The sequence below is a fragment of the Chelonia mydas genome, chromosome 9 (assembly GCF_015237465.2).
Source record: "Chelonia mydas isolate rCheMyd1 chromosome 9, rCheMyd1.pri.v2, whole genome shotgun sequence".
Taxonomy (NCBI): Eukaryota; Metazoa; Chordata; order Testudines; family Cheloniidae; genus Chelonia; species Chelonia mydas.
The window spans coordinates 64,577,928-64,589,969 of record NC_057855.1 but is presented as its reverse complement, the minus strand read 5'-3'; positions in this window follow the sequence as shown (position 1 = coordinate 64,589,969).

The following is a 12,042-nucleotide window of genomic DNA, read 5'->3' as shown; positions in this document are numbered from 1 at the left end:
AGGATGGCAGGGGAAGGATATGTCAGAGAAGAGATTCAGAGACAATTACAGTCAAAAATCAGAACTTTAGACAAGCCTAATGTTTGCAGCTGGAAAGACTTAAAAGCTATTTGCCTCTAATCTCCCTCTGACAATCAATGAATAGAACACTAAATGTTATTAGACCAATTTACTGTTCATCAAGAATAAGAAATGAATGGAATAATTTACTATTCACACATCTATCTGTGTGACATGTGTACAGATTTGTTTGAAAGAAAAAAAAACCCAACCACATTGGGAACCTTTTCCTCTCTTTATATTGTTATTACACCAGAGTAACTCCATCCACACTAGTGAAGTTACTCCTGGTTTCACACCAGTATGCGTGTGAAAGCAGAGTAATATCCTTGTAGAAACATATTCTTAGTGGGTAACCACAGCTGCTTTGGTTTGTGAATATTAGTTTGATGTCTCACCATCTACCTTCTTTAGTCCGCACACTCCTCCCCTGGCTGTAGTAGTTATGAACTGCAGTGTCATAAAGTAGACCCCCACTAATTCCCCGTCCTCCATGTCATGAGTAGAATTGTTCAGAGAAAGGTAGTTCCATTTCACAGAGGATGTCAGTATTTGTTCCGACTAGGAACAAACTCCTCAAATTCTCCATGAAAGGGAAGTCGCTGAGGTCTAGAACTCTGTGCAGTCCACCTCACTGACTACCCAGAACCTGGAAACCCTGAGATACCCAACTCGGAAGCAGTCTGCCTGCCCCAACACCATGGACCCTGGATGTCCTGGCATCCTGCCCCCAAGACAATGCACCTGGCTGGCTGCCCCAGAGCTTAATATCCTGGAAGCTCAAGCTCCCCAGCAGCCCACCAGGCCAGTTGCAAAAAAGGCAGAGCTTGCAAAAAACCGGCAGGTTTCAGAGGAACTTTGTCAAAATCAAACCATCTCCACAGGATGTTTCAATTTTAGATAAATCCGTAAATTTGATGAAAATTTGTTTTGCTGGAATATTTCCAACCAGCTGTAGTCATAAGTATTTGTTTCCAGCATGTGTGCAGCCCCAAAGTCTTCTTGGGTTTACTATAAAACACGGTACCAAGTATCAGAGGAGTAGCCGTGCTAGTCTGTATCCGCAAAAACAATGAGGAATCCGGTGGCACCTTAAAGACTAACAGATTTATTTTGGCATAAGCTTTCATGCATAAAAAACCCACTTCTTCAAAGAAGTGGGTTTTTTACCCACGAAAGCGTATGCCCAAATAAATCTGTTAGTCTTTAAGGTACCACCAGATTCCTAATTGTTTTTATAAAACATGAACTCCATCTTGTATTCGTTGAGCACCCTGTGCTCTCCCTCAAACCCTTCCAGCTTTTTCAAAGTTGGGGGGTATGTAAGGATGCCAGGACTGCAAGAGATTAGATCTGTTTCCCTTTTCAGTAGTTACTTTAGTAATGTGGGCTTGGATTTTCAGAAGTGCTGAGCACCCAAATCCCATTGAATTCAACTGAAGTGTTGGCTGCTCAGCACCTTGGAAAAATAGACTCACAGTGTCTGATCTAAAGTTCATTCAAGACTACCATTGACTTTAATGGGCTCTGAATCAAGCTAGTAGTCAGTATCCTCCTGAACACTGTGGACTTGCATGCATGCAAAGTAGAAGTCATGAAAGAAGGTGGTAAATTGGTCTTAATAACTGGAAAGAAGATTCTGTGAAGGACTTTACCATCGTTATCACAGCTTGTCACTTCAAAACCCTAGCCAACATCTGCTGTTGTCACTTACTTCAAATAGTTCCTCAGGAGCACAAGATGTTGACCTGGTTCTGCATCAGACAGTGTTCAAGTGTTTGCCTAGTCTCTCCACCTTCACACTTGGAGTCATTCCTCAGCTTCCACTTGATCACACTGTCACCTTTGCCAGCTCAGCTTTTGCTCAATTTAGAGAATGCCATTGTTTTCGTTTGAGGTGAGTGCCTGGGTAGAGTTGTTATGAAGGAATCAGTTTCGCCAAGATCATAGATATTTCCTGCCATTTTGTTACTCTGTAGCCTTCCACAGTTGTGTTTTGTTTGTGTAAGGGATTTTCAGAGGCAAATCTCTTTCTGGACTTCAGTCTCTTAGGTGGTGGAATGTATTGTCCAGACTGGATGTCTTGCATCATGCACTCTGGTTTTTTTTGTCTCTCCCTTTTTACTGAAGGCAGATGATGGTGGTGCAAGTGCATGAGTCAGTATGGCGACCCAGTGGGAGTTGGTTTCTTAGGGCTTGGCTACACTTGCTGATGTAGAGCGCTTTTGGTTAAACCAGCCTTCGTATAGCGCAGTAGGGAAAGCGCTCCAGTCGGTCCACACTGACAGCTGAAAGCGCACTGGCATGGCCACATTTGCAGCACTTACAGCTGCATTGGGAGCGGTGCATTATGGACAGCTATCCCAGCGTTCAAGTGGCTGCAACGTGCTTTTCAAATGGGGGTGGGGGGTGGGGTGGAGTGTGTTGTGTGTATGTGGGGGGAGAGAGAGTGTGTTTTGGGGGTTCTGAGAGTGTGTCAGCATGCTGTCTTGTAAGTACAGACCCCCCCTCCCTCCCCGCCTGTCTGTTACTCACTCAAAGCAAACATTAGCTGTTTGTTTTTTTCTCGGAGCTGATAAGCAGCTGGCACTCCGAAATGGAGCTTTAAAAGGGCCACTTCCCCATTCCTGCCAGAGTTTACAACAAAGGCAAGAGAGGCCACTTCAGTTAATGGGATTATGGGACCTTTCCGGAGGGCAATCAGAGCACTGTAACGGAACTCCTCGTTCACACTGACACTGTAGCGTCTCACCCAATGCGCAGCAAATCTTATCCCTCTCGGGGAGGTGGAGGACCAGCAGCGCTCTAGCCAGGGAGTCAGAGCGCTCTACGTGCCTTGCCAGTGTGGACGGGGAGTGAGTTAGAGCGCTCTGGGCAGCTTTATTGCGGTATAACGTGCAAGTGTAGCCAAGGCCTTAGTCCCTGTGACGACGCTACAGGATTGTTTTGAGCTCAGTAACAATTTTGTATGCCTGGAGTGAGTCTGACCATACTGGGGCACAGCACTCTGTAGTTGAGTAACACAGAGCAAAGCTGGTTGCTTGGAGTGTTTTGGGAATCCGCTCCCCATTTTGTCGTGACCAGTCTCTGGAATGCACAATTCCTGGAGTTCACTTTCTTTTTCAGCTTCTTGCTGTGCTCTAATGAAATGTTGATATCCTTATTGTGTGAGTAAAGGGCAGCAGAATGTACTTATCTTGCCCTGATTGAGGGGAGTGGCATGGTAAAGAAACATTGGTCAGATTTGCACAACCCAAAGTGGGAAACTGAGGCAAAGGATACTGCCCAACACACTGTAGGGTGGGTGTTTGTTGGTGGTCACATGCTTTTGAATTGTGGTTCTGGTGTTTTCCCAAATTAATGCTAGGTCCCTTTTTTCCTTTTATTAAAAGCTTTCTTTTGTTATACACAGACTCATTGTGAGAGGGGAAGTATTATGCTTAGAGGAGCCCAGTGGTGGTATTTAGTTTTCCCAGATTGCTGCGTGGGAGCTCGAGCTCATTCTTTATTGTATTGTTAAGAGAAACCCCTAGATATTGAACCCAGCCCTTGTTGCTGCCAACTCCATCTGGCAGACAGGTTACAGTCATCAGTCAACTGCCCTTCCACTAGCGGCACTGTTGTACCCATTATAGCTTGTAGGTTAAACAGAATAAGGATATGGGATGGTAACTCTTTGCAGAGTTAGGGTCTTTAAGGGGTTTGAGCATTGCAGCCACTTTGGCCTGTCTCCACAGCCTGCTTTTCTGTGTTTCTCTGACTCTATGCAACAGTTAAAGAAGTCAAGCAGCCACATCTTTGCTCTCATCCTGAAGTCTAGTAATCGTTCATTAGGTATATCACCAAGTCCAGCTGCCTTCCACATTTCAGGGTGTTCATAGCTATTGTCAGCTCCTCCATGCTGAGCTGCTTGTTGCTTTCTCTGAGGAATGAGTGAAGTTCCTGCTTGGTTAGTTTTGTTCTGCACTTTGTTTTATGGGCTGATTTACCATTTATAAGGCTACAATTATGTCACAGAGGTCACGGAAGTCATGGAATCCGTGACTTCCAGAGACCTCCATGACATTTTCTGCCCCAGGGCTGGAACTCTCAGCTGGCCCCACCCTAGCTCCCAGCCCCTGCCCTGGTGGGGGAAATTCCACAGCTCCTGGTGGGCGGCAGGGGAACCCTGGGGCTCCCAGCCATGGCAGGAGGACCCCGGAGCTGCCAGCCATGGCAGGGGGACCCTGGAGCTGCCAGCCATGGCAGGGGGTGAGGGGTCCCCACAGCAGTCCAGCTCCTGTGGGCGGTGGGGGACCCTTGAGCCTCCCACTCACCGCAGGTGGCAGGGAACCCCCCGGAGCTCCCTGCTGCTGCAGGCAGTGCCCTCCCTCCCCCGCCCCCAGAGTTGCACAGTCACCGTGCAGGGGGGACCGTAGAGCTCCCACACACTGCAGGGGTGAGGGACCCCGGAGCCCCAGAAGCAGTGGGTGCTGAACCCACCTCCCTCCGCATTTTGTCAGGGATATCTTTAGTGAAATTCAGGGACAGGTCATGGGCTTCTGTGAATTTTGTTTGTTGGCCATGACCTGTCCATTACTTTTACTAAAAATATCTGTGACAAACTCTTAGCCTTAACCATTTAGGATGAGTTGATGTGCCACTTGGTGGGGAGAGACTGTGACAATGAGCTTTGGCTGCTGTCTATCCCGGTTCACCATGCGAATGGTGGTCCATACTTTTTTGCTATTCTGGCACAATTTTGGTTCAATCAGCTCCCTCCAGCAGTTGCACCACTGCTTTCCAATCTCTTTCATAAGCATTTCCCCATGCCCAATAAGTTCCACTGGGCCATGGTGTTTCACAGAAGTATTTTCCACCAGTCTTTGGTCATGTATAAGTATCATGCTGCCATAGATGTTGCTTTCAATGTTTGTAGCAATATGGTGCCATGGATATTTAGTGTTATTTTCTCTCTGTGTGTCTCTTGCAGCATGTAATGTCTTCTTTCATGCCAGAAAGAATGTCAGCCTTCTCTGGAGAGACTATTTTTAGTGCCCTCTTTGGCTGAGTACCTGAAAGGGGTCATTCATGTTGACATCTGTGTCTGTCTTCTATTGTGGTCCCAGTGCATATTGTCAGAGTTGGTCTGCTGCATTGTTAGCTGCAATGGGAGATTAGCAAGGGTCATAATGTGAACATCTTGGACATGATCCCTGGGACTTATATCTGCACAAATGGACTCTCTTCTTTTCACTGTTGGCTACTATAGGTCAAATTTTAGGCTTACTGACTTCAGTAAAAAGAAAAGGAGTACTTGTGGCACCTTAGAGACTAACCAATTTACAAGTACTCCTTTTCTTTTTGCGAATACAGACTAACACGGCTGTTACTCTGAAACCTGACTTCAGTAAGGGGTTTGTCAGCACTGGCAACCTTTTCAGTCTCCGACACAAAACAGGTGTCCTCCTAGGAATTCCATATTGCTAAGTTTGCTTTTTCTGAAGGATTCCACCAAACCAATTCTTAATGGGGGAGGAAATAGAGCACAGAAATCATAGAAATGTAGGGCTGGAAGGGACCCCCAATAGATCATCTAGTCCAGTCTCCTGCACTGAACAATTTTAATTTAATAGAAATAACTGGCAATAGCTGGAAACAGACAAATAATCACTTACAAAGGTATAGTATTTCCAACTCCTTGATAACCTCTATGTTTTTTATTTGGATAAATGCCAAGGTACCATTTACCACTTGCCCTTAGGAAAACCTGGAACTTCTGCTACATATGTTTCTGGATACTCTTGCTTGCCTTTGGAAAAGAGGTTAATTGTCTCCCATTTCTATAATATATATCTGAGACTTTAATGATTTTCCACAAATTTTAGTATGACTCTGCACTGAAAATTATTCTCTAAAAATGACCTTGTGGAGCCCCCTATTTAGTCTCAATGACTTCAGCTCTAATTAGCTCTGTTGTAAAAAATAGTCTTTTTTTTTTTCTAAGTGTGAGCCACACAAATTCAGTCTGGGATCTGAAAGTCAAGCTCAACTTTTTCCTTCTAACTCACTAGCACTAGTAACAAAGTTTCTGCTGGGCAAATTTTCCCTTAATTCACCAGTGCAACTCCATTTTCTTCAGAATTCCCCATTACACATATGCACCCCTAGAAAGAGCACAGGAATGAGTTATTCCTCAGGAATACAGAATTCCACCTGGAACTCACCAGGAGGAAAGGAAAGTGCACCAGCTAATACACCTCTGATGGAGTTCCCCATGCATGCCCAGCAGACTGTGACAAGGAATGCAAATCCATGGCCCTACCTCCTAAGAAGTATGCTATAAAGGGGTAAGCTTCAACAGGAAGCCACGCATCCTGCCGGACACTAGGCAATGCCACACTTCCTGTTGATTCACCCACAGACACGGGAGTGAGTCGCAGCGACTGGGGTGGAGAACACACCCAGGATAGATTACAGCAGTATCACTCCTATGTTTACTTAGTTGTTAGTGAAATGAATATGTTATACTAACACCTGCCTCAGTCATCCCTGATCTACTGCACTGGCTGAGCAGCTGGCTTGGGAGAGCAGAGGGCCCGGGACTACACCTGGCCACTGTGCAGAGCAGCAAGTGAGGAAGGCCACTGTGCCTGTTTGGAGTAGCTGTCAGTCTTGAGTCAGCATGTGGGGTGTGGCTGCAGAGACCAATGGTCATCCTCCATTTTGGAAGGCAGGGCTTTGGACTGTAGAGAGCAGAACAGATGGTGGCAGACTGCAGCTTGCAGCAGGCTCTGGTTGCTGTGTTATGCCACGTTAACTAAAAGGAATGTCATTGCTCGATTCAAATTTTCCATGTCAAGGAGAACAGCACAATCCTCTTTCCTCCTCTCGTTCATCCACAGCACAGCCGCACGCAATCTGGCCCTATGTTTTACTCAGTCCTTGAATGAGGTGAAACCACAGGGACCTCAGAGCTTGAATTTCATGATTTACAAGAAGACTGTATGATGTCCATAGTAAATAGTCATTTGCATGCTTTCTGTGAGATCGCTGATCATTACAAAACTAATACAGCCTTATGTACTGTCTGTGGATAAGTGGAGTTGTTTTATTTTCCCCAATCTGCTCTATGCCATAAGCTCAAAGCACGGCTGCTTCAGGGCTGACACTTACTCCATGTTTCATTTTGTGGCAGCAATAGCAGATGCAATCAGGATTAAAATGTCAAGAACTGCTTTCGTTAATGATTTTTAAAAAAAAAAAAAAACTTTTTTAGTGTTGATGCTAAGGAATGAACTCACAGCCCCTGCAACAAAAGCCATTTATCCATCCAGCAGGAATGGCATGGCCAGAGGAGGTCGCAACTCCAGGTATTGTGCCTCCACCCTGACCTAAAAGGACCATCCCAAGGAGGGAAGAAGGTTGTTTGTCCTCCATGCCCACTTCTTCCTTGTCCTTTCTCCTAAATAATTAATAGGGACCAAATTTCTTTGACAGGGCTGCTGGCCTAGTGAATAGTGGGAAGCTGCAGATGGGATATATCACAGAATCATAGGACTGGAAGGGACCTTGAGAGGTCATCAAGTCCTGTTTTGATTTTAGTAAGGCTCTAGTCCCACATGACATCCCCATAAGCAAACTAGGGAAATGTGGTCTAGATGAAATTACTATAGGGTTGGTGCAAAACTGGTTGAAAGACCCTATTTAAAGAGCAGTTATCAATGGTTCACGTCAAACTGGGAGGATGTAGCTAGTGGGATTAGAGTGACCAGACAGCAAATGTGAAAAATCGGGACGGAGGTGGGGGATAATAGGAGCCTATATAAGAAAAAGACCCAAAAATCAGGACTGCCCCTATCAAATCGGGACATCGGGACACCCTAAGTGGGGTCCTGCATGCGGTCTGTCCTGGGTCTGGTACTATTCAGTATTTTCATTAATGATTTGGGTAAGGGAGTGGAGAGTATGCTTATCAAATCTGAGGATGACATCAAGCAGGGAGGGATTGCTAGCACTTACAAGGCCAGGATTAGATTTCAAAACAATCTTGACAAATTGCAGAATTGGTCTGAAATCAACAAGATGAAATACAATAAAGACCAGTGCAAAATACTACACTTAGGAAGGAAAAATCAATGCACAACTACAAAATGAGGAATAACTGGGTAGGTTGTAGTACTACTGAAAAGGGTGTAGTGGATCACAAATTTAATAAGAGTCAATAATGTGATGCAGTTGCAAAAAAAGCCTAATATCATTCTGTGGTGTACTAACAGGAATGTCGTATCTAAGACCTGAGAGGTAATTGTCCTGGTCTGTTTGGCATTGGTGAGATCACAGCTGGAGTATTGTGTCCAGTTTGGGGCACGCTTTAAGAAAGATGTGGAAAAACTGGAGAGAGTTTAAGAAGTGAGCAACAAAAATGATAAAAGGTTTAGAAAACCTGACCTACGCGGAAAGGTTAAAAAACTGGGCGTGTTTAGACTTGAGCAAAGAAGACTGAGCGGGGACCTGATCACAGTCTTCAGATATGTTAAGGGCTGTTACAAGGAGGACTTTGATCAATTGTTTGTCCACTGAAGGCAGGACAAGAAATAATCATCTTAATCAGCAGCACGGGAGATTTAGGTTAGATATTACGAAACCCTTTTTAACTATAAGGATAGTTAAGTTCTGGAATAGGCTTCCAAGGGAAGTTGTGGAATCCCTGTCTTTTGAGGTTTTTAAGAAGTTAGAAAAACACCTGTCAGGGATGGTCTAGGTATACTTGGTCGTGTTTCCATGAAAGGGACTAGGCTAGATGACTTTTTGAGGTCCCTTCAAGCCCTACATTTCTGTGCTTCTGTGACATTGTCATAAGTGACAGGAACTCTTCTCCCCCTAGATAATGGATGGAGTCAGCCATCTCCTTTAATAGACAGAAGCCCAACAGCCATTTTTGGTCACTACTGATCCAGGGTGAATTAGGGCGAGAAACCTACTGGTGAAAGGTGTAGACTTGGTGTAAATTTTTCATTAAAAAAGAAATCCCTTATGCTCATTAATCCACTTCTAGTTTATTTCAGTCTTGCCCCAATGGCATTGTCTGTCTTTTATGGTCAATCCAAAGCGTACTGGTGTCAGTGGAGAAACTCCTGTTGACGTCAATGGGCTTTGGATCAGGCCCTTATTTTGTAATCCTTTGTGTATTGGTGGTTCATGGTTCTTAAAACTTTCTAGACTTGAGCGGGGGGTGGGGGGGAATCCAGGCTTTAGTGCAATATGCAATTTCTGTGGTTTTCTTGTCTACAAAACAAAATCCAGTCATCAGAATTGCTCAGAGCCACCCCAGCCCACACTCTCCTAGGGTACAACTCTCTCTCACTGCTGTGTGCTGTTCCTGAAGTAAAGAATAAGGTTTGTCATCCCTGCTGTTCTACCCTGGAAGCAGGAGTAAAAGAGGTTGACTACTGTGTTCAGCTAGCATTAAATTACTGTAAAACAAATGATACTGAGGGTTATATGGTGAATCTCAGTATTTCCAGTCTTCATTCAGGTTCATTCTATAAATGGGTCACAAAATGTTGCTTTCTTGTTAACAAAAAAGATACAGCAGCCAGCTCACACAACCCTTCTAAATTAATATACAGATGGGTTTGCAAATGAAACCTTTACGTAATCAGGAACACCAAGGAATACCTGTAGTGCATTATATGAGCAGCAAATTGCAGAGCTGAGTATCTTAAACCAGCTTTCAGGGTGCCTTACATGACAAATAAAAGTATAACATTATGGCTTTTATTTCTGTATATGTGTATGTCTGTGTATATGTAAAAAGGGCCATGTACCTGATTGTGTGCCACTTGCACTAGTGTAAATCAGAAGTAACGCTACTGATGGCAGTGGAGTTACATCAGTGTCAGACTGGTGTGAGTAACATCAGAATCAGACCCTTGTTTTTAAAACTGGCTTCTCATTTTGTACCCGCAAATAATTGTGGGAGAAAATGCTGAGCATGCAGATGGGGGCCTGTAGACATCAATGAGGTTGTGGCTTCAAATCAGGCAGTTAGACATCATTTGTGCTCACAATGGAGCCAGTAACCTGGCACTTGCAATTATTTGTGGGTGGAAAGTGGGAAGCCTAGCTGAGACATTTTAAAAAATGAGAGCCTAGGAGTTTAGCAACAAAAAGGGCCAAATTCAGTCCTGATATACACCATGCAATTTCAAAATACATCCCAGAGTATTCAGCTAAGAATTTAGTACATATAAGTTTTAACCCTCCAAGCATGTTCCACTGTCTTGTTATTAGATAGACACAAAGTATACCCAAAGCACAGAACAGAACTCAACTATACCAAAGATTGACTTCACTGAACAGTAGTCATTCCCACAAGTATTACATATTGCCCTCCAATAGTGTCAGACCTATCAATATGGTTCATACGTAGTCTCCACAGGCAAACTTCTCTTCTCTCTAGCATTGATGTAACCAGAGAAATTCCACTGAAGTCAATGGAACTACTATGGGCTTACACCAGTGTAACTGACCAGAATTTCATCCCATATATTTTGCAATAGATCTTCTTTATCTTGTCTTCTATACCTCTCACAGGAGATGCAATTGGAGTAAGGCTCACCAGCCATCCCATTTCTGCTAGGAGCATGCCATCTTGCCTTGCCCTTTCAACTTAATCTGTTCCCCACTATTGAATTCATATGCATAAGAACAGCCATGCTTGGTCAGACTAAAGGTCCATCTAGCCCAGTATCCTGTCGTCTGATAGTGGTCAATGTCAGGTGCCCCAGAGCGAATGAACGGAACAGGTAATCATCAAGTGATCCATCCCCTGTTGCCCATTCCCAGTTTCTGGCAAAGATTATCCAGATTATTTTTGTTAACACATGTGCTTCAGATCAGGAGCATCACTGAGCTCCTGAACTGAAGATACAGCTAATTTAATTGTAAAGTCCACATCCAGAGTGGTGTTGATTTACCCATGTTATGCTTCCCGGTATATATGTATGACTGTTCCAAAGCCTGTAGTTAAGGTGTTTAACATGGTTCTGACTGCACTAACAAATCTGCCCAACAATACCAAATAGTGTGGTGTTACTTGTTGATTTTTTTAATGTTCCCTTTTACTTTAGAGTTGGACTCAGTGGGGGCATATTCTGCACTAAGGTCCTGATCCAAAGCCCATTGAAGTTGATTGGACAGATTCCCATTTGGATTAGGCTCCAGAATAGATTGATATAAATCTCAAATAATCCCATTGAAATTGATGGAGTTGCTCCAGATTTAAAGTGGTACAAATGAGAAGAGAGCTTGGCCCAGCAGCTTCAAAATGGTGAAGCAACTGGAAATGTGTTCCCCACTTTGGTTAAGATAGCAGAAGAACTGGCCCAAACCATCACCCAAATTTTAAAGCATATTTTCAGGTTTGAAAAAAGCGATGCTGTTACCTCAGCTCTCTGCAGGTCCTGGCTTTGGGCTAGAAGCAGAGTTGCTGAAACACCACAAGAAAGCCTATGTCTTAGTGAAACCTCCAGTCCAAGAGAATTAGGGAAGGTTTGAATAAGCATGTAAACTTTTGGCTGAAACATGATAATCCTCCCTCACTAGACATAATTTATCACTCATGCTGCCCAAGGAAGCTTTGGTGGGAAGGATTTTTGAAAGGGAAACAGGTTATGAGCTTACAGTGGTGGATGGGTCCTTTGGTCTCCTTGACTATAAGAGCCAGGAGTTGCAAGGACAAGGAACATCCACAATTTAAATAGCTTGTTAATGGTGTTGTCACTGTGGCACAAATATAATTTCATTCTCATCACCAGGTCATGCAGGGCACAAGGTGTGGGTGGCCCTGAGCCCTTGGGCTAAATCCAGGGTGGACATAAATGTAACGAAAGCCACATACCAGTAAACTGGTGAGAGAATAAAATGCACTTAAAGGATGGAAGGGTGGGATTGCAGCAGGAAAACCAGCCAGCAGGAGAGTGTTAGAAGGTATAGATT